We start from the raw sequence: 22235 nt of genomic DNA, 5'->3' as shown, positions 1-22235 counted from the left end.
TGCAACTGTAATAGAAGAAAACCTCAAGAATTATGGTTTTCACGCCAAGGGATTCACCGTCGAGGTGCTTGACGTCAAAGCAAATTCAATTACTTATTCCAACCTGCTTTTATTAATGCAAGCCAGACGTGAGTGTTTAATATTGCGCTTTGCTTTTTTATTATATACGGCCACCTTCAGGACATGATATCACACGCAGCAACGCTCTTTAGTCCCGAATCTGTTCAAGTAATAGATTTAAAATGATACCTTCTGATATGTCAGGTTTCATTTTGACTTCGTGGCGTATGCGCATATGTCAAGCATGAAATCTGCCAAGGCAGTATGATCTGTAAGCCACAGTCTCATGTCTCAGCCTTAATAAAAATGACACATTGGCTGTTTATGATAAGAGAGACTGAGAGGGTATTACCGCCTCCCGCTGAGCGACGTGCCATAATGGTGACTGGTGGCAGTGGCGAGGTGGCATGGGGGAGGGAGGCAGACAGGTGGCGCACATTTGGGTGTGATAAATCTGCTCTTCTTCGGCAGGGAGCAGCCTCGGCTCGGAGCTGCTGGAAATGTCAGCTAATGTGAGTCTCACTCAGGAGGTTAGGCAAGAAAGCACTCTCAGGGGAGACGCGAGTAGTCAGGGAAGAAAGAGAGAGTGGAGACAAGGAGAGTGGGCTCCCCAGGGGGCCTGGCAGGTAGTCTGTCTGCTGGGCAACTTTACGCCTGAGGTAAAATAATATGATTGCAGGAAAGGTGACACTGTCCTCCATTGCTCTGTTGTTTCTACTCTAATGATGCACCTGCATCTATGAGAGATACTTCCTGTGTGAGGCACAAGGGACAACTGATCATCAGACACGGGCCCAGGTCATTGTTCACAATCCTAAAGCCTTAACCTATGCTACTAGTTCGATTAATACAATATTTAACTACAAAACTAATTCATTATATTATGCAATTCATATTATCTTTATGTTGGCCATAGGACAATACTAAGATGGTTAAATGGCACATGCTAGCATTATATTTATAGACAGTTTACCCAAATATGAAGTTTTGAACCACATTAACTTTCATTGTACTGACAAAGAGAGTGGAAAATGTTTCCAGCATATCTTCTTTCTGTCATACAGGATGACATAATTTTTTTTGGGTGAACTTTCCTCCTAAAAAGAAGTAATTGCTATATACTGCAAAGTTGTATTATTATTATAATTATTAATGCCATATACACATACAAAAGAAATAGAAAAAAAATTATACAATTTATACAACACCATACTTGCTCAGAGGTTTTAGGATCTAATTACCATTTCACCTTTGCAATATTTGAAATAATTTTTTAAGTAGGAAATGTTGAAGCTAGTTGCTAAACCGCAACTATCAGTTTGAAATTTACATGTGGATTCATGAAGCCTATTGTTGTGGCATTTGATGTGTAAAATTATAAAATATCATGCTAGGAACAACAAATTAAAGCAGTTCTCAGCAAACATGTTTAGTATATTTTACAATGAACTTTAGATAGCATGCTATCTGTCTTTACTAGGTTTTAAATTTTAATTTGCACTCCTGAGCAATTCACACTCTAGTTGATTCAGAGGTTTTCCTCCACATTGTGAATTTGACTCAAGACAGAGTAAATAACAATAGTAATTACAATAATGTCAATATTGTTAACATATATTTTTAAAATATATTTCATGTTTTTGAAAGAAGTCTCTTAGGCTCACCAAAACTGAATTTATTTGATAAATGCTGTAAAACAGTAGTGTGAAATATTATTACAAAAAAACTTTTTTCTATTTTCATACATATTTTCAAAATGTAATTTATTTCTTTGATGGCAAAGCTGAATTTTCAGCATCATTACTCAGTCTTCCGTATGACATGATCCTTCAAAAAACATAAAATGCTGATTTGCTGCTCAAGAAACATTTCTTATTATTACCAATGAGAGAGTTTTGTGGATTCTTTTATTAATAGAAAGACTCTTTTCAGGCACTAGTCTGATTGGAACTTATGGCTGAGATATTATATAATAGTAAAAACAGAATACAAGTCCTCAGAGGTTGTTCTGTGATTGATTGTGTAGTTGGTCTTTAGTCAGACCCTGTAGGTTTGATAAGATGCCAGACGTGAATCATTGTTACCATCCAATAAAACTTCAAGAGAATTCAACCACACACACACACACACACACACACACACACACACACACACACACACACACACACACACACACACACACACACACACACACACACACACACACACACACACACACACACACACACACACACACACACACACACACACACACACACACACACACACACACACACACACACACACACACACACACACACACACACACACACCAAGTTTTATGTGTAATCTCTTATCTCTCCCCAACAGCAACCTGCCATCATAATCGGCAGTTATAGCAGCCCATAATCTGCAGGGGGAGGCTGAACTGATCTGATGGCTATCACTACAAATCTCACTGCAAATCACTCAAATGACACAGAGAGCCACCGCACACCAAATCCACAAACCACCGCTGAGAACAGTACTGCTCATAACCTATAAATACAGAAAACATACTTGAATAGTCTAGTACAGCGGAAGACACAAAAATATCTACCCACCACAACTCATCTCTGTGAGCCAAGACTTGGACAGCCTAGACCAATATGTCATCCTAAAAGTCTGCTGTTGGTCATTCGCTGTGCAGGATTTTCAGTTTGTGCCACACTGCTGATCAAAGCACATACCCAGCAATAGATGAGCGGAGAGATCCAGATCTACTGCAATTGTCGTCCATTAGAGAGTGCTCATGTGTGTGAGTGTGTGTACACTTGAAACGAACCTCTAACTGTTTCCACCATTGTTTGAGAGTCATTACAGTGCATTGATGTTGGATAATAGTGGTTGATTGCAGATCCTTTGTCCTGCATTGTGCGGTTTTGCATTAAGCTGGATTGTGCTGTGACACGCCTTATGAAGCACAAAATCACAAATAGGTTTTAAATTAATCTGTACTTGTGCCTGACTTGTATGTACTGTATATTTCTATTATTCATTTCAAAAGAAAAAGCTTTTGTAAGCAAGATGCGGGGGATTGTGGGGTAAATTGTATAAGTAGGCCTATAAAAGTAATACCGGTAAAGATTTTTTTATAATCATTTATAATATATTTATAATATATTTTATATATATATACACACACACACACACACACACACACACACACACACACACACACACACACACACACACACACACACACACACACACACACACACACACACACACACACACACACACACACACACTATTGCATTTTTAAAATAACTGTTTTCTATTTTAAATATATTTTGAAATGTAATTGATCCCTGTTATGGCAAAGTGAATTTCCAGCATCATTACACCAGTCTTCAGAGTCACATGATTCTTCAGAAATCATTTAGTTATAAAATGGTGCTGAATAATTTTTTTATTTATTATCATAGCTGAAAACTATTTTGCTGCTTTATATCTTTGTGGAAACCAGGATTCTTGGATGAATATAATGTTCAAAAGAACAGCATTTCTTGAAATTTTCTTTGAAATAGAAATATTTTGTAACAATTAATGTAGGGCTGTAAACGATTAATCGCGATTAATCGAATCCAAAATAAAAGTTTGTGTTTACATAATAAATGTGTGTGTATTGTGTATAATTATTTTGTATATATAAAAATACACACACATGTATGTATATATTTGAGAAATATTTGCATTTATATACTTACTGCATGTATATTTTTATATTGTATATATTTTTATATTATATATACATATAACTATTTTATATATAAATAACACATTTTTCTTAAATATATACATGCATGTGTGTGTATTTATATATACAAAATAATTATACACAATACACACACATATATTATGTGTAAACACAAACTTTTATTTTGGATTCGATTAATCGCGATTAATCGTTTACAGCCCTAAATTAATGTCTTTGTTACTTTTGATCAGTCTTACTGACTCCAAACTTTTGAACCGAACAATAATGTAATCACTCACTTCTACTTATCTAAATCTAGATTCTTTCTTTAGCCAGTGGCTTTTAAGATGTGTAAACCATGTCAAAATCGTTTTATATAGGTGTCGGATGATTGATGTCAGCGATGTCACCCCCAAAAGCCCCACTGTATGACAGACAGCAGTGGCGAAACCAAGCCTGAGCATCTTATCACCACATGGAGCTTGTGCAGTGAGTCGATCTGGTGCAGCTTCACATCCTCATTCATGTCTAAGCATCATAATGCGGGCTTACCGTACAACCAAACGCTTGTCATCCGTTTAGCCTCTTTTAACTGTAAAGCTCGCCTTGCTCCCCACCAAAGTCAAAGGCATTCATCAGCTCTTGAGGGGAAAAAAGAAAGACAGATAACATTTAAAGCCTTGCCAATTAGAATCACTTGCTTCATGTCAGTAGAATAATTTAATGATTCATTTATAGTTACATTTTCCACCTCCACGATAATGAGGCAGAATGCATTCCGACCTAATAATTTTACAAAACAGCACCGAACACGTCCTGCTGCTTTCAAAAAGAGGATGGCAAAAGCGTTTCTGGCTTGTCACATCAATTACACACTGTCATCCTACTTCACGCCACGCACAAAAAAAAAAGAGGGTGAGGGGAGGAATGTGACAAGAAAAACTGGAATCATTCCAATCATGCACAATTGTGTATTATATAAGATAAGCAGACCAATTATAATAAGTCATTACAATCACTGGCAAACAAAGCATTCAGTTGTCATGCTGCTTTTGTTGGGAGCTGTCAGTTTCCCCCTCTCTTTACGCATGGCTGACCATGCCTGGTGGACTGTAACCATGTGGCACTGATGGGCCCCAGTGCACACACACACACACACAGAGAGAGAGAGAAAGAAAGAGGTGGGGGATGCAAGCTTGATCTATTTTCACCAGCCTCGGGGTCTGTTTCACACCCCCTCTCAGCGCTGAGAACAGAACTAACATGTGGAGGTGAAACCAGAGACAGGCTGCCATTACTTGACCTCCTGCACTCCCGAGCATCCTGTTAAGCTACAACACACACATGTTAGAGGGAGGGGTGGGGGGGGGGGGGGGGGGGCGCTGCCTGTGTAAACAAACCAGACAGGAGATGAGATGAGACAGACAGAGTGTGCATGCCATTCAAGTAAATTAATAGATTAATTGTTTGCAATTAAACGATTTGTCTTAATTGAAAAATCATTGGTTGCTCGGTTGTGTGTGATCATTAGGAGTGCGTGCCCGACCCCCAGCGCCCGGAGATCGGGGATAATGAGACTCGGGGAATGAAGTGCATGATGGGGCATGGGATAAGCAGAGTCAGCCTACCACACAAACACACACACACTCACTCCCTCTCATCTGACCTCTCTCTGGAAATGAGCTCCACACTCCAAGCTCTCATGGGTAATCATATATGGAGCTGCCCATGATGACAGTTAATTTGAAACTATCTGGCTACTCTGCACGCTACCCCTTCCCTTCCCCTCCCCAGCCTGTCTGTCCGTCTATCCCTCGCGCTCTTCTCTCTCTCGCTCGCCACTGCTTCCTTTGTCTCTTTCCTGCTTCCCGTCTGTCTCTCCCTCCCGATGCTCCATTAGAGCCAGTTCTCCATGCTCCTGCAATCAAATTAATTCCCCACATTTTCCCGAGGAACCCCCATCGTTCTAGAGCTAATGTTTTTAATTCAATTGGAGCAATCCATATCCAGGCCCATTTCCTGTTTGGCTGTGCCAGCGAGCCCCTCCCTCGGGCGGCTTTAGAGAGTGCATCTGCGGAGTCTCGATAAAGGCGCACACGCATGGGCAACGCACCAACGAGCGTGTTAGACCGCCTGTCGTGTTCACGCCGCCTCATCTAGATAACAATGGAAAGCGCCACATTAAAATAAAAGTGAACACTCGCACATACACGCGTGGAATTGGCTGGGCTTCCTTAATACAGTAGGGGAAATGCTGCAGTTGCCATTAATGTTTCACAACACATCTGTATCGCTGATATTTTTCGCCTCGTCTCATTGCCAAATAGATGAAGCGGGGGGGAGAGGGAGTCCGCGTCTGTTTTGAAGCCAGTAGCCATGTCTCTCAGTAGACACACTCTTCCCAATTCTCATGAATTAATCAGAGGATGCGGGTGTTTGTGTGTGTGTGTGTGTTTGTGAGTACAGGGTGGCCAGGATGATGCTGATATAATGAGTGGCGCAGGGACCGTGTCGGCGTGCAGACCATCATCCCCTCATGGCTCCTCAGCCCTACCCTCTCCCCATGGAGCACGGCCATGTTTGGCCTCTCATTAACTAGATAAATATATCCATCCCTTCACCTCCCCCTCCTTATTCTCTTTCTCCGTTTCTGCCTTGATATTATCAGCGCTCTGATTAGCCGGCCTTAGCCCTGCGGGACCGCAGCAGGGTTACTAGCTGGGTGGCGCGCACAACCCAAACTGCACTTTCAATTCTCCCTGTCACGTAAAACAGTGGGACACTAACCAGAAGAGAAAGACCTGGGAAGCACAGTGGTGTCAGCAGCGCTGTACACACATGCATTAACTCAATGCGTATGGACAGACACACATGTACACACACACACACATATACACACACAGCAAATGCTGCGGGGGTTGCTGGTGATTATTGTGAGATTCAACTGGGCTTTCCAATAAGCAATTATCTCAGTCAGAACACATTTGAATTAGAGCTGCAGGACAGGGTAATTACTGAGGTCAGTAGATAAGGCTCTTGCTCTCTCTCTCTCTGGTCTCAGGTTGAGTCTATAGATAAATCCCTGCAATGCTAAAGCTACATTGATTTAAGAACCGCTACCGGCATTGATCCAAGATGGCTGTGGTGTCACCCAAGGGGGAACCGTTCTGCTCACCTAATGACACAATCAAGCTCAACAGACATGCACACACACACACACTAACACACACCCACTGTGAAGCCAATGACCAATCAAAGCAGTGACCCGTCTCCGTCAGTAAACATATCAGATGGACATCTCAAGACACACTTCACCTCAGATATATAGCTTTTGACACACAGTGTCAGTCCAGGTATTGATACAAGATGACAATTTTATCTTAAAGGGACGGTTCAATAAAAATAAAAAAGAAGACAATTTTGTCATAATTTACTCACCTTCATTTCTTTCAAAATCCAAATGAATGTATTTCTCTATTCTGTGAAACACAAATGGAGATATTTATAATCTGCTCTTATTCATAAATGTAGCAGGTAAGTAAACAATGACAAAAAAAATGTATCTGTTTGTCATACAAACCAATCATATGGCTATATGATATATATATATATATATATAGTGTCATAAGATCCATTTATGCTACTTTTATGATTTTGTTATGGTGCTTTTAGTCATTTTTGCAGCTTGAGAGACCATGGTCCCCATCCACTTTTACTGTATAGAAAAGCAGCAACATAAACATTCATCAAAACTTCTCCTTTTGAGTTACATGTAAGAAAGAAAATCATACAGGTTTAAAATAACATGAGTAAATTATACATTTTACTTGAGGTGAATTAACAAATGTATCAATAAATTATTATGCATGTTTTTTAAATGTATTTATATACCGTAAGTATATGTACATCTGGAGTTATTATCCTGATACAGAGGGGTTTCAAATAGTTACAGCATGGACTATGTAATAGTCTAACAGAAGTAGCAAAGACATTTTCTTCTGCACACAAAAGTGTAACGAATTCTCGGAAAAGAAAAATGTAGGGCGGGACTTGGTTCTATCCATCGGTTGTTGATCGGATGGAGACAGTTGTGAGCTACGAATTTAGAAAATAGATAGGGGGAATTTTTAGTCCATGCCGATTTTACACATCACGGGTCACCTCTGTCTTTCATAGCAATTTAGTAACTGCAACTGTAGTTTGCTTAATATGTAAACATGCTGGAAAAAAAATCCAAGCTACAATTGCATTATGTATACTAAAGCATTAACATGACACTTTAAAAAGACAACCGAAAGCTTTACTCCAGGGGTGTCCAAACCAGCTCTTGGATGGACACTATCCTGCAGAATTTAGCTCCAACTTGCCTCAACACACCTGCCTGAACGTTTCTAGTATGCCTAGTCAGACCTTGATGATCTGGTTTGAGGTGTGTTTAATTGAGGTAGCTAAACTCTGCAGGACGGTGTCCTCAGACAGCCCTGCTTTAGTCCAACTGCAATCAAACTTTTAAAGTGCATGTAAACAGTGTGGCCGTGGTTTGATGGGTCAGATAAACATTTAGTATAACACAACATCATCATTATCCTCCATATATTTATAACAACACTGCAACTTATTTTATGTCCATCCATCCACTCATTTTAAAATGGATTTTACCTCTTAAGAATCTTTAATCACCACTGAGAGCACAAGTTGATGCTCGGCCTTTGCATGACCAAGCAAGCAGTAAAGCCTAAATGGCTCTTAATGAAAAAGTGTATTGAGAGAGAGAGCAAGAGAGGAAGAGAAGAGAGCAATGCACTGCACAAATGCATCGTGAGATGGAAGGTTTATATGTGACACCTCCCCATTTCTCTTCGCCTGTGGCTCTTATGTTTATATAACAATACTGTCTCAATCATTCTCCTCAGTTGGTTGAAGGTTACCAGGGGCAAGAGGGGTAACAAATGGACCGGGCACAACGTCTGAGAGATAGCAGTCTGAAGGCCAGATAATAGGCTGTCATAATGGACAATACAGAGAGAAAAACCTCCAGAGATCAGCCGAACTGAAGAACAAGTAGGTTTGCATTATTCATCGTCCCCACGGAGGGTTCGGCAGCTGCATTACATTAGACTCTTCATTACTGCGGCTGTATAATACTGGAAAAAAAGCCGCTTTAATGTAAAATATGACCAATTTTTTTCACCGTGGAGGTTGGTTTGAGGTTGGGTGGAGGAATATTGTAAGCTCTCTGGAGAGTTTAGTCACTACTTAAATGTGTCTGAGAGCTGACCTGCCCTTCGCTGCGGTAATAATGTGTTGTGGATTAAAATACGATTCCATCCACGACAAGAGGTTCTTGTGATCATTCTAATGATGACTGCCATGTGGCAGGTCCGGCTCCATAGCCGCCACCGTAATCATTCTCCTTTAATAAGACACTTAACACTACCCCTCATTCTCTCGCACCTCTCTCTCTCTCTCTCTCTCTCTCTGTCTAGACCAGGCTGTGAGAGGGGGATTTGTTATTCAGTCTGTGGGTGCATTTGTCAGTGAATCTGTGGCATCAGAAATAGCAGAGGCTTTGCTGGGCTTTGGTGCCGTCTGCCCACATCAGTGTTCGGCTGCATTGTGATACCTGTCAGGGAAAGTTTTGTCTGCGGCCCAGACACATGGCTCAAAATGCCTGTCTGACATTTTTAAACGCCTTACATAACCAAGTGACATTTTACAATAAGGTTAAATTGGATGACATTAGTTAATGCATTAGGTATCATGAAAAATGTTAACATGTGGAAAAAAAAACTTACTTTTTCCTGTGTAAATTTATTGATATATTTATGAAATCCTCAAAAAATGGGTTCCATTGACTTTCATTGTTAGTACCGTAACCCTTCTGTGGCAAGACCCCTTTTCTGAATCTATTTTTAACAGTGTATTGCAAACAATAATCTGTTTGTCATAATAGTCTGTCCAAAAAAATCAGCAAAATAAACTACAAACAAAACAAAACACCCACTTCACTAATAGGCAACAGTTTAGAATTATTTATCCCTGTCTGAAAAATGGCACGACTACCTGCCTATCACATTCCTCCAAGACATCCTATCTCTCTTTCTCTCTCTCTCTGTGTGTGTGTGTGTGTGTGTGTGTTGGTCTTTTTTACCTGCCCCTGCCGCTTCTATCTTCCTGCTCCTCTAATTAACACTGCTGTCTGGCTTTTTCCGACAGCGGGGCTTGTTTGCTGGTGAGTCAGTCTCCTTAGAGAAAAAAAATATAAAGACGTGAGATTGTGTCTGTCATACCCCATCCAGCCTAGCCTGCTGTCGCCCGGCTCACCTCTACTCTCTAATCATTTATTCATGTTGTGCAGTCACTCAGTTCAGTCAGTCAAGACGGTAACACAACATCTTCACCTGTAAAGTTGTGCCAGCTGGCCTCAGTGCTACTGCTGTGACCTGGGTCAGGGTGTTATGTTAGCATAGAGTTTATGCTCATGACAAATACAGACCACTTTGAGTTGGGTTACCAGACATCTGGAATGTGTCCTTGGCAATGTCCATGCTTTTTACCTCGCATTCAAAACAGCTCACAAAGTAAAATAACGCATATTGTGAGAAATATTGACAATTGTTGTAAATAAACTATATTATCATCACATTCAGTATGTAATTTAACTTTCATCTTTATTTTCCAATTTAGAGAAAAAAACAATTAAATAAACAATTGAACACAATCAACTTTCGCTCTGAAGTGTTACTTGTCTATCAAGCTGCTATTCAAACAGGTGCATAATAAGTATTATAAATATACACACACACACACACACACACACACATATATATATATATATATATATATAGAGAGAGAGAGAGAGAGAGAGAGAGAGAGAGAGAGAGAGAGAGTAAAAAGGCCTTTTTTATTATTTATAATAAATTGTATTAGCATTTATATTGTATTCATGCTGTAATTGTTTATATGATGCATTATTAACAGGTTGATTATAAATTTCATTTAATTTCAACATGGTAACTATCAGTACTCAGGGACTGTTTTGCAAGCACACTGATGTCCTCATAAGTTCACAAGCATTCATTCATGTATGCACCGTTGACTAAATATAATTTTGAGCAGTCTAAGAGTATGTTATACAACAGTACTACATTTACCATGATCAAAATATGCAAAACTTACCGTTAGGGAAACAATCAAACTGCAAAAGTTACAACTAAAAGCTATAAAAACTAAACTGCCCAAAAAAATGTAATTCAGGACACTTACACATTCTTCCTCACATATAAAAGAAAGATGGAGAAAGAAGCAGAGATGAAAAAGGAGAAATGGAAAAGACAGACTCTCAGTCCCCTGAGAAAGCGGAGTGATTAGCGTTTCTGAAACATGAGCAGTTATTTAAAAATCAATGTATTGTCATTAAAGCTGAAGATTGTTCCCTGGGAGAGCAGGTATTGATCTACGCCTGTGCCCACTGGGTATCGACCGGGTCAGTAATTTGCTTCCAAACATATGTGAAGTATGGGGGTGTGCTACAATAATGGCTCTCCACTATTATTACTGTCTTACTCAGCAGGCAATGCACATTAATTACCACCAGTGAGACTCACTGAGAAACATGATTACAGCAGAGACGATATATGAGCTCATACCGATCCTCTTATCACTGCTACAGGGTACAAGTGCATCTGATTCTCGTGACAAGGATTAAAAGACAGTTTTGTTTAATTATATGCTATATGCTTTTCTGTTGTGTTCTCATCTGGATAGATATCTCAAATGTCTTGATTATTAACTGTCTTAAATATGTACCTCTATTCTGCCAGCACTTAAACCAAAGGCAAGGCTGCATTTTGACATCCATTTATTCCACCCTAGAGTGCTTTATAAAAGTGTGTTTGAATTTCAAAGCCCTTCTCTTTAATATAAAGTGAATTATTCACAAAACAAGTAGGGGATTATCATCAAAAGCATTTGGATAATGTAAAATTCAACGCACCAGTCCTTACAACGCATACATGATAATATATGCACAAATACACACACACACACACACACACACACTAACCAAAGATCAGCAGAATCTGTTTCTCCGTGCCAATCAAAACCCCGAACACAACTCTCCAGTCTGACTCCCCAGTGCTTTTACTATGTTTCAGTGATGAGCGGTTAGACTCAGCAATAATACATTATTTAAAGGAAATTACAAAGAGGCGAATTAATAAATACAGTTCTCTACCAGGCAAAGACCTTGAAGCTTTGTGTTTATCTAATCCTTTGAGTTTGTGCGTGCTCTTTTACTTTGCGGCCTGCTAGAACAAAACCCAATCATTAAAAATCCCTCTTTAATATTCATAATCTCTTTTGAACTGTAAATTCCATCTGTAGTTTAAAGTGATGACTCACTCGTAGAACTCCCCTATAATCCTCTCTCTGCGTCGGGAGGCTCTGAGCCTGGATGCAAAAAAAAAAAAAAAAAGGATGAAAGCTATTGTTGATGGAATATGTTATTGTGACAAACATATACTGAACAAAGCAAAGAGACTATAGGTGATGGTACGAGTCTAGTGTTATCATTCTTACCAGGTGGATTGTGATTCAGACCACTATGTATATACCATACACACCAAATGCCCAATGTCTTTGGTATTTCCAACATTCTATGCATTATATTACAACAGCTGCATATTCCACTATATGTGTGGATTTGCATGACAAGTATATAAATAAATAAAAATTCTCACATAATTTTCACTATCTCAAATACTGTCTAGGTCATATGCTCACATTTTCACTTTCTGTGCCATGCTGACATTCCATGCCGTCTGAATCATCTGCAATTAGTCAAATTGGGAATTGCTACTGTGTACCAATATAATTTCTAGCCATTTTTTATGAACAAATGTACCAAGCATCGTTATTATTAGTAGTAGTACATTTTTCACAATTGGACATTGTATAATATTTTAGTACTATTTAAATACAACATAAAATTTTTTGGAAATTTAAAAACTTCACCTAATAGGTGTTTTATATACACGTGTTGCATTTAAAGTAGCAGCCCTTCATAATGCAGTTAGTATTAAACTGCATATTCTGCATCTGTTCTGTTCATCTATATAACTAGACGACTGGACATAATGAATACCTGTTACGGTATTGCCAATATATCTGACATTGTAACCACAATCGTTCAAAGTGTGAACTAGCAATTTGTCAGCAGATCAGTATGGACTGCAAGGAAGAGGAACCAATTAATGACTTACAAGAGAATCAACAGGGAGGTCAAAGAAGTGAGCTTGGGTCACATCAAATAGACACACATCACAGGAAGAGAGCCATAGGGCAGAAAACTGATGTTTAAAAAAGAAGGCCATCTAGTTTATGTATGCCATGTGATAAACAGAGGTGTCACCATTGGAAAAGACTGCCAAATTAGTTCACCGCATCCTTACAAGAATGTCAACTGACAATTAAATCAAAGGTTTGCATTACAATTCTTTTTACTTTAGCTTTATTTTTATTAGTCCAACTTATAAAACACAATATTTTATTGATTCATTACTGCAACATATTTAAAACCAATTTAACAATGAATGTTAACAAAAACAGAATGCTATTAAAAGTGATAGTTCAAACAAAAATGAAAATTCTGTCATCATTTACTCTCCCTCAAGTTTCCAAACCTGTATGAGTTTCATTCTTCTGCTGAACACAGAAGAAGATATTTTGAAGAATATCGGTAACCAAAAAGTTGATGGGCAATATTGACTTCCATAGTATTTTTTTCTCCAAGTCATCAACTATTTGGTTACCCAGATTTTTCTAAATATCTTTTTTTGTGTGTGTTCAGAAGAAATTCATACAGGTTTGGAAAAACTTTGGAGTAAATTATGACAAAACTTTCATTTTTGGGTGAACTATCCCTTTAAAGCCAGACTAATGCACTTCATAGCCACCTTTCCCCTCTTTCGAGATGCGAACATACCGCTCTCTGCTTTCTCCTAAAATTTCTGATTTGTAATTAGATAATAAATGGGTGCCACCAAGCTGAAAGGCCAATAAAAATTAGATTGGCTACAATTAGACATATAGATAAAAACATAAAACGTCTGTAGAAACAGAATCATAAACACCAGTCACCAGCTCACCAGTCACACAACATCCTCATGTCTGTTCCATCCACCTCTTGAACACGAACCCTATCGTGTCATCGCGCATTCAGTGGATCAACTAGCATGCATCGAGTTTTATTGACAGCCATTCACATTACCAAATGTCGACTACGAAAGCCACTTCAATCCATAAAGCATTTATTAGGGTTTGCTGCATTTGGGCTCCGAGCAGATGCTACTGCAAAGTCTAATGAATTCATTATCAGGGTTAAGGTGGGAAGAAGGGCAGCTGAGGAGCTCTGTAGTTTGAATTGGTTATTGGGGGCTTTATCTGTTCCTCACTGCTGAGAGGGAAAAGCCAGGACACATATCACAGGAAATGAAAGAGCTGAATCTTCAATCGAGGTGGATAAAAAATGTATCAAAGGGAAGATAAGAGAGGCAGGCCATGAAATATCCTCCCTGAGTGCTTTGGGATTTTACATGGATATGCGTATCTATGGATACCAATCAGTTGTGCACCGTGACCCGCGATTTTGAGAAGATGAAAAAGTAGAGTTTGGAGATTCGTCAGACAGTGCAAGTGCTGTTCCTCCAGAAGTGCTGCAGCAAACCTTCCCCCACAATGCACTGGCAGGCTGGCGGGAAGCTGTAGTTAGGTTCTCCCCCAGATGGCAGAGACCCAGGGGTGGCACGGGTTGTTGTTTTTGATGAGCTGTGCATATACAAAAGCTGAACATCTGGAGCTGCCATGTGGCCCCTCCATTTGGCCAGACTCACACCTCCCCGAGCCAGATGCACCCAAGCAACTGCGAGCTAAACAGCATGAATCATTCATAGGCGAGAGACGTAAACACACACACACGCGCGCTCACACATCCATGCAGTGCTCACACGGGAGGCCCAACAACGACTTTGATTAGACTTCTAAAAATCCATGAATATGCAGCAGGCATTAACGCCGTTAGGAGAGACTGATTTGTCAAATTGTCCATATTTCATTAAGATGGAGTAACACCCTGAGGGTTTGATAATTAAAAAATAAAAGGAATCCGCCATCCAATTGCCATGTTATCTCAATTATTGAGCTCTCGTGTGCTTAATTAACACTTAGCAAAGAGTTAAGAAGTGGTCGGCGCGCTCGATGTAGTTGGAGGGAATTACACGAAGGTGAGTCGAGACGGGCGGGGAGAAGGAGACAAAGAGCAGCGATTCACACTCCCTGTCATCTCAGCCGGATCATTCTCATCGAGCTTAATTACAGTTAAAATGAAGCGATGCACTTGCTTACAAATATCTAATCACTCAAGTGATTAGTAACGCCGCTGGAATTCGAACAAGGAGGTGAATGAGGTACAGAACGAGAAGAAAAGCTAATGGCACACGGACAGCCGTTAATAAAGGAGTGTGTTAAATGCCAACTCAGTCCTGAGAGATGTGAAACCCTCACAAATGCATAGGTGTTGTTATTTGTGGTTTGGGGCAGCTGAGAGCATTGTGTGGGTTCCATTTAATAATTTTAAGAGAAATTGCAAAACCGGTCTCAGATTTAAAGGGCATATGCTTCCAGAGCTACTGCAGTCGCTCGGACATTGGCATTCACAGCACTGGGAATAAAAGGACCCGAGAAAGGGAGGGTAGAAAACGGTTATTATAATTACTGGAACTTTCATGACACAAAAATAACTTAATAATGGCCTCAAATTAATTTTACCTGTCTCGACTACACTACCGTTCAAAAGTTTGGGGTCAGTAAGAGTTTTTTTATTTGAAATAAATTCACACATTTATTCAATAAAGACACATTAAACTGATAAGACCTGACAGTAAAGACATTTATACTGCTACAAAAGATTTCAATTTGGAATTTAAAAAAAATTATTCATCAAAGAATTGATAATAAAAATATTTTCCTCAACACCAATTCAGCAAATTAGAATGATTTCTGAAGGATCATGTGACACTGGAGACTGGAGTAATGACTTCTGAAAATTCAGGTTAGCCATCACATGAATAAATGTTAATATTAAAATACACAATGGTTATATTATATTTAGCGATACATTTTTAATTAAAAATATTAAATAACATTTAAAAATCTTACAGACCCCTAACTTGTGAACGGTAGTGTATTTTAACCATAAAGGAATCCACTAAATAGCATTAACACTTAGCCTGGTTGACACCAAAACCTTCTCAGTTGAAGGTTCATTCACAGCCCATTTCCAAAGGGGCGTCACCAACTGACGTCGCTCAAATGCCTCTGGGCGCAATTGGATAGACCTAAAACCAATCAGAGCGATCGTCATTGTGTAAAGCCCGCCTCAGCGTTTGTGATTGGTGCCTCGATTTGGAAAAATTGGAAATGGGCTTGAATGGGCTCTAGGCCAGACGGACTTGCAGACTGCAGAGCAAATCTCAAATTTGCCGGAAGTTCGTCCGGGTTTTCCCAGGCTAATTAACACTAGACTTTGGTGAGACATTTAATTGCTAAATATTTAAATGATCCCAGTTAGCACATTCATTTTGGCAGCCCTAAGAAAAAAAAAGAAAAAAAAAATCAATCAAACACTAAAACGAACACTGCCCTAGTGAAAATGAATGGAAAGTAGTAGAAGAAATTGTAAAATAAACATTGAACAAGCACATGAAACCCCATTAGAAGCAACATGTGTCTCAAGGTCAAGCAGGTAGTTATGAGCTGGACCGTACAGGAAGAGTGCATGAGAGAATAATGTTATCATGGCTGTATTATCTCCACGAGTTTAGAAAAACACAAGCTCAACTTCAGCCACTGCACTCTGTGCCCTTGGTGGTGACGATGATGTTGATAATGACTAGCAGCAGTATGTCAATAATGAGCGGGTCTCAAGAATGGTGGACACGTGCAGATAGAAAGAGCGGTGCCACCCTGAGCAGCATTTGCAGCATGTGGTGAGTATGCCACTCTGCTCTAATGAGATGAGCTCTCTACACTAATTAACTCATCTATAACTCTGAGCACTCAATTAATCATTATAGCCAGCTAATTGAAAATAGATAAAGACTGACAAATGTTTAGTCCTCCTTCGAACGTCTCGGCAAAGATTACGGACGTGTTGTGTTTTATTCAATCAATTAAAATAAATCAATTCATTTTCATTTACGCCGGGATTCCTTAACGACTGTATTTATCCCAGTTTGCCTGTGTGTTTTTTTTTTGTTCACTCAACGCCTCATCAGCGCGTCTCTGCGGCATATGGATCTGTGCCTGCGCATTCATATCAATTAATGTGCCAGTCTGATGATAGACAAGGACAGCGGAAGGATTTGTTAACCTTGCTCCTCGGGACACGCCAATTACGCTCCAGCAGAGCCCCTTAATGAAGTCGATGGGATATCAATCTGTTTACAAACGCCCGGTGACCAGCAAGAGCGAACCGCAGTAAGCTTTTTAAATAGGCGCTTCACATCTCTCGTTGTTATTTATTCATAGAGCGGGGCTACGGTGCACAGAATATTGTGGTATGATTATAAAAGGCTAGACTGAGTGGAAACGGTTGGCCTGTGTGGACAAACTCACAGATAACAGTCCTCATGTGATCCCGTCAATGACCATCTTGTGTTACAGTCCGCTCCGGTTGCACCCCGGGCCTATGAAACATTAACACACCACTGAAACAGCCAATAAAAATTCACTTAACGTGGTTTCTTTAAGAAGACCATCAATCTGTGATTACCTTTCACATCTACGGATAACTAAAAAAGTCTTAAGTTCCCGATATAGACTCAGCGGTGTCTGCCAGATCAAGGTCACTCTCGGTTGGGGCTGCTTTGACTTCCCCGTCTCGTTTCGCAGTCAAAGTGTGCTCCCAGTTCCCCATCTCTGGAGCTCTTCCACCACTCACTGTGAAAGAATAATTATTTAGTCCTTTCGTAAGCAAACCATGTCCCCGTTCACGTATTAATCTTTCATATGTTTCCAAGATCTAGCCTTCTGTAATCCCATCTGTATAAGACACAACAAAGCAGAACAAAAGAGAGTTTGCCATGAATAATGTATTGTTTCTCTCATAAAAGGCTTTAGTTGCGTCTGTTATGTTTCACTCTTGCGGAGAGAATCTATTGATCCCTTGTTTTTTTATATATTTTTTTTATTGGGCTCTACAGTGCTTCTGCTTCCGTTCCCTTTATAACAAATGATCACACTACACTGACTTTATCGCAGTGCAAACACAGACACATGGCCGACAACAGGCCATTTACAAGTGCTCGCACTCGCATGCATTAACAAACAACGAAACGCATACAAATAATGAATCTTACAAGCAAACCGCAGATGAGCATAATGATTTCTAATTACAAACAAATTACGGTACTTGCGGGACATAACCATAAAGAGACTTCATTCTTGAACCTCTTAACCAAAACGCTTTGCTATGAAAAATAAATATGGTATTGATCCTAAACGACAGTGCGCAGTCAGGGACAAATGTGGGCCTGTAAGCTCATACGTCAGAGCGGCCGAATGAGGCAAACAGCGCTGTTAACAAGAAAGGGCTTTAAATCAGGAGCAGAGAGTACATTTCCTGTGAAATATTAATGTGGCAACCGTGTTTGTGTACAGGGGAACAAAGGCCAGAGTGTTGTACATCAATGGCTTGACAGCACTGCTGGCTCCACAGGCCAAGAACTGCTTATTCATACCGTGACAGGGTTTGAGTGTGTGTGTGTGTGTTTGTGTGTGTGTGGGGGGAGGGTAGGGTGTGCGAGGAAAGAGTCATTTATTATATATAGAGCTGGTGGAGCATGTTCGTGGTCTGCAATGTGCGTGTTAGTTTACAAAGAGTGGTTTTCAGTAAACTCATTAAAATAACTGGAGAACGGAAAGAGTTGGTCAAGTAATTGGTTTCAGGCTCTAAAATTCACACAACATTTTATATTCTGAGGGAAACACAGCTAATACAAGGAACAATTCACTTATTAAAGAATCAAAACAGTCTTTACCCCATGAGCTGCAGTAGCCTACAGTGCATGAACATTTCAGCATACAAATACTATTATCTGTATTTTTGCCAGCATATTTGACTTAAATATACTCTAATACTCGAAATATAACTTAACTATAGATGACTAAAATATGATATAATAATATTACAAAATATTATAATCATAATCAAATCGATGGGCAAACAGACTCCCAAAAAAATAAAAATAAATCAGGCCACTCGTAGAAAATCATAACATTCAATATGGCGGCTGTTGTAACTAAAGTCTTGACTTTCAGTTAAATGAGCCAATTTTGACAGATCTAGAGCCAGCACAATAGGTGGACATAACGGTGTTGTTTTTGTTTCATTTGTATACTATTATCCACCTTTTTATTTCACATAAGAGCGGCTATTGTAACTTGACTTTGTCGAGACTTCCAGTTATTTTAGCTGTACACAATCTGTCAGTTATGCTGCTTGATATTGATTACCGTTACTTATCATATTATTTTATTACCGTAACCATAAACACAGGTTTGTAGCACAAATTATTTTACCATTCACAGTTTTTTCTTCTTCTAGTTGTTTCCCTATAGCGACAAATTAATCTGAAGTCACGGCATATTGGTTTTAGCATTTTTGTTATGTGCTTTAGTAATTTTTTGTTAGCTTTTTTAATATTTTTATATAGTTTTAATGCATTTTTATTTCAGTTTTAGTCATTTTAGTACTTCAACTTCAAGTTATTTCAGTTTTTTTTTTAAAGTCACCTTTACTTTAAATACTCACATTTTTAAATAGTTTTAGTTAACAATAACAACAAAGGGGTGTAATTTCAGATAAAGAAGCTAAATGTATGATAGCTGGTTATAGACTGAACGTATACCTTGCTATCAGATTTTATCTGTTGATGTGAATTATGAAATGTGTAATTTTGAGTTAATACGAGCATGCCTATGATTATTACCTTCATAGAAAATAGCTTAAAAAAAAAGGTGTTTCCAAGATGGCTGCCAAACGGACTGACCTAAAGGGATTTTTCTCTGGATCAGGTCCAGAGTTATGCCAGAATCAGGTAACCAAGAAGAGCTGAAATGAAAACAGAACACTGCCGACAGTGTGCATTGAGGCTTACCTGAAGCTAATTGTGCAACACTCCTTGAGTAAGATCAGCCTTCTCTGTACATGCATCAGCTACTAAGATGAAGACCACCTGGCCTAACTCCTCTGGACCTGGCACAGCCTGACCTTTACTTCAACCTGCAAGGGAAAAAAACTATTTTTATTAACACTTTTCATGATCATTTAGTCATATTGCAAAAAAAGACATCACAAATGCCATGTCCCAATGCGTCTGACTCACCAACAAGTGATACAAATGGTCATTCTAATTACACACTCTGTATTGGTAAAGAGACAGTTCAACCAAAAATATACTCAAGTCATCACTTACCCGCACATCGTTCCAAACCTGTTTACATTATTTTCTTCTGTGGAACAAAAAAGAAGATCTCAGTTTTGTTTTGTTACAACCAAGACAATGAGGTTCACTTCTCTTATATACTGTCTATGGGTTCAATGCTGTGGTAACACTTTACAATAAGGTCTCATTTGTTAACATTAGCTAATGAATTAGCTCAAATAAACTATCAATATATTTTTTCACTTTATTTCATTGTATAATCTTTGTTAACATTAGTTAATAAAAAATACAATTCTTGTATTCGTAAATGTTGACATTTACATTAAGCTAAAGTAGCCTACACACCACACCGACGACAAGAAATAGGCTTGATGAAAGCCGACTGGGTTGTCGCCGGAAAATCGTCCAATCTGGCAACTCTGGTTGCCTCGTATCGGAAAACGTTGCACTTGAACACCGAGAGAACTAGGCGACTGTCAGCTAGAATGCGCGTTCTGCACCTGCGTGTAGGCTAAATGAGACAACTGTCTATTTCTGAAGATATATTCATCTATATTCGTCATTCAAGAAGGGAAACCGACGCTGCTGCAGGTTGCAATACACAAACAATAAAGAAGTGCGTAGGCTACTTACTGTTTTGAATATCAATTTGGCTAAACACTTTCTTTATTCCACTCCGCTCATGTTAGTATTTAATATTAAATAGACAAGGAACACTCACGTAAGTTAACAAACATTAGAACAGACTTCTATATCTGTAAGTTACCGTTTTGACTTTGCTGGCTGTTTTGCTATATTCTCGTGCACCGACTATTCACTAAGCTGAACAGCCAATCAGTTCAAAACGCTCAAAAACGGTCCGACGTTGCCCAACGGCTGATCGTCGGCTTGGTGTGTCCCGCCCGGGCTAGTATGCTGTAGGAGTAGCCTACTGTTCATTGTTGGTTCATGATAACTAATGTTAACCTTATTGTAAAGTGTTACCAGTTGTTTTGGACCCCATTGACTTTCACTGTATCGACAAAACACTTTAAACATTTTCTTCAAAATAACTTCTTTTGTAATTGTTCAGAAGAAACTGTTCAGAAGAAACTATTGTTCAGTGTAGCTAAAGTAGGCCTAGGTGTTACATTCCAAAATGATACCTGAAAAGGAATGTCGCTATAAAAGTTTACAATGACAAATAGGCTACTTTACGTTTATACTAGATCCATGCATTACGAAAAGAAAGTACATGAGGTTAAAGTTTTGATTTGACATTTACATTAAATCAGAGCTGATGCGCGTGCACCACACACTCAGCATCACACTCGTGCAGCTGGCTTTGAGCAAGCACAGAGCTCATGTACCTCAGAGAACTCCTCCCTCCCTGTGTCACTAATCTAGCCTGCTCTGCATTGTCAAAGCCCTGTGTTTGAACAATGGAGCTGTCTTCTTGTCTGCTAATTTGGGAACAAACATTTGCCTGCGTGGCAAACAAGCTCTCCCAGGAAGTGCTATTAATAGGATAATTAGGCAGACGGTAATGAGCTGGATTACTGCTAATTATGATAAGATTTGTTTTGGCATTTGCCTGAGAGGCAGCGGAGAGTTCGAGTTGGCCCAGGAGTTTAGAGCTGAGCGGCGGAGTGCGGTGCACCTGAATCAACACAGAGACAGTCACAGCGTGTGTGACGGGAGATAACACCAAAAGCAGTTTCGCTCTCCCTAGAGCCCTCCCTGTCATTTTGGCCAGACTTCCGCCAGCTATGTGCAACCTCGGGCATTGGAGCGCCACATGGGCCAGGTTGTTGTTGTGTGACTGAGCTACGGGACCTTATTAGTGTCAGGCCAAGGATGCTAGAGCTGTGCTAAGCCTTCAGCACACGGTAAGCCCACTATGTCAGGTCAAGGGTAACGTAAGCTAGGCCTACTACAAGCTAATTACCTGATGAGACAAGGCTGATACCACA

The 22235-nt window shown here is 39.5% G+C and overlaps 1 long non-coding RNA gene across 1 annotated transcript; it reads right to left on the bottom strand.

Annotated features, from left to right (window-relative positions):
• Positions 1 to 4326: 4326 nt before the first annotated feature.
• Positions 4327 to 20120, bottom strand: LOC307002997. The gene is made up of 5 exons (XR_013798601.1): positions 19996 to 20120; positions 17610 to 17776; positions 17453 to 17523; positions 9930 to 10023; positions 4327 to 4419 (listed from the first exon to the last, which is right to left on the bottom strand). It is a non-coding gene; the product is annotated as an uncharacterized lncRNA (long non-coding RNA).
• Between the last annotated feature and the right edge of the window lie 2115 nt (positions 20121 to 22235).

Source organism: Phoxinus phoxinus (assembly GCF_949152265.1).
Source record: "Phoxinus phoxinus genome assembly, chromosome: 8".
Classification (NCBI taxonomy): Eukaryota; Metazoa; Chordata; class Actinopteri; order Cypriniformes; family Leuciscidae; genus Phoxinus; species Phoxinus phoxinus.
This window is presented reverse-complemented; position numbering and strand designations above follow the sequence as displayed.